This window comes from Octopus bimaculoides, chromosome 23, assembly GCF_046866305.1.
Source record: "Octopus bimaculoides isolate indiv1 chromosome 23, ASM4686630v1, whole genome shotgun sequence".
Lineage (NCBI taxonomy): Eukaryota > Metazoa > Mollusca > Cephalopoda > Octopoda > Octopodidae > Octopus > Octopus bimaculoides.
In genome coordinates this window covers 22843066-22845529 of record NC_142950.1, presented here as the reverse complement: position 1 = coordinate 22845529, position 2464 = coordinate 22843066, and positions in this window count along the sequence as shown.

The window sequence follows — 2464 nt, the reverse complement described above, 5'->3', positions numbered from 1 at the left end:
TTTCATAAGTGCCAATGCATGAAATTCTTGGCTCTTGAGTCACTCAGATGCTGCTGCTAAATATTAATAAAAATATTCATATAGTCATATTTTCATGGCACAAGTATCTGTCATGACCATGATTTCACTTGGCCTGATGGGTCTTCTCATATCGCCAAAGGTCTTGGTCATATATCAATTAATATGTATACATATATTTACACACACACATACACACATGCATGGATATAGGTATATATATATTGCCTAAAACGAGAAATGTTCTTTGCAAATTAGATATGAATTCATCCTTGGTACAACATTTGAAGTAACCTAAATATTTATTTGCAACATGGTTTTTGTGTACACCTAAGTGAAGTTATTTATTCTCTAAAAAGAAAATCATGACACAATGCTTTGTTGTGTGTTTGGTGGTTTTGTCAAACTTGTAAGACGATACATGTATTGATTACACCACACACAAAACTCACACAAGCGTACACACAAGTCAAACACACACACAACTCATACACACACACCACAAGTCACACTCACATGCATACACAGCCACAAGTCCCACACATACACACACATGAAACCATTGATGTAAGAATGACTAAAGACATCACCAATCCCCCAATCCTGAATCCACCTGAAAGAAATCAATATATTACAAAGTTTAACAGCACAGTTAAACACCAAAAAGTGTTACATAATAATTAATTGTTTGAGGTTAAATAATTCAGATAATATATTCATAAGAGAATAATAAACCCGGTGATGTCATCAGCAGAAGAAAGGAACAGACAAAAACAAAAAATATTTGTGGTGCGTTTTGCAATTTATGCGGTTCAAGATTAAAATCAGCTATACAGCCCCATTAGTGCAAGTGTCTCTTCCTTGATAGCCCTGAGCCTTGATAGCCCTGAGCCTTGATAGCCCTGAGCCTTGATAGCCCTGAGCCTTGATAGCCCTGAGCCTTGATAGCCCTGAGCCTTGATAGCCCTGAGCCTTGATAGCCCTTGTGGGTGAATTTGGTGAACAAAAACTGTTTCATATATATGTATGTGTGTGTATGCATGTATGTATGTATGTATGTATGTATGTAAATATATATGTATAAACGTTAAAATTGATGATAGATTAGAATGCAAAGATGAATACATACCTAATTTGCAAAGGAGACCATTTCTCATTTTAGGCAATATATATTTATATATATATCTGTGTGTGTGTGTGTGTATGTGTGTGTGTATGTGTGTGTGCATGTATGTATAAATATATATATATATATATATATATATATATATATATATATATATATATATATATATATATATATATATATATATATACGTATATTAACCCCACTTGTAGATTGTTAAATTGTGTGAGATCTGGAATTGATCTAGTAACAAAAAAAATACTAAGAAATATTAATAATAAAATTAGAGAGGCCACTAGGCTTCAACAATGGAATAATAGTTTTATTGTAATACTGGTTCAAGAACATTAAGAATAAGAATAGGACGAGATTCACTCAGTTTGACATTATAGATTTTTATCCTTCCGTATCTAGATTGTTGCTGGATAAAGTCATTGAGTTTGCTAAATCATATGTTGATATAATCCTTGTAGACCTGGACTTTATCAGGCATGTGAGGAAAACACTACTACTTATTAACGGCTCAGCATGAGTAGAAAAAAATCAGATAATGATGGATTATTCAACGTATCTATGGGGTCATACAAAAGTGTTAACATCTGTAATCTTGTGGGTGTCTTTGTATTAAACACATTGAGATCTGAGTATCCATCTCATGATGTTGGTCTATTCCGAAATGATGGTTTGAGTACTTCCCCATGGCTGTGATGGTTACACCCTTGATAAATTTAAGAAACAACTTACTTCTACCATCAGTCAATTAGGCCTTAAAATCACAGTCGCTACTAATCTGTCAAAAGTTGATTTTTTAAATGTTTTCCTAGACCTGAACTCCTCCTCTTATAAACCTTACCATAAGCCCATCAAGAAACTTTCCTTTATACATAAACAGTCTTGTCACCCTCCTGTAATATTTAAAAACTTGATAGCCAACATTAGTAACAGAGTTTCTAATGCTTCTCCCTCTAAAGAAATTTTCAAGAAGGCAGTGCCCTACAAAAACAATGCCCTAGCTAATAGTGGCCTTAAGAATAAATTAATATATAACCCCTCTAATATTAATAGGAATAATAATAATAATAATAATAGACCTAAAAATAGACCTAGGAAAATAATTTGGTTCACACCCCACTTTTCCATTTATGTAAAAATTAATGTAAGTAAAAGATCCCTGTCTCTCTTAGACACAGTTTCCAGAAAATCACAAGAACAGGAAGATATTTAACAGGCACTCAGTGAAATTATCATATAGCTGCTGCCCCAATATAAAAAACATTATTACATGAGAACAACACCAAGAGCCCACTCTCTGTTGTAACT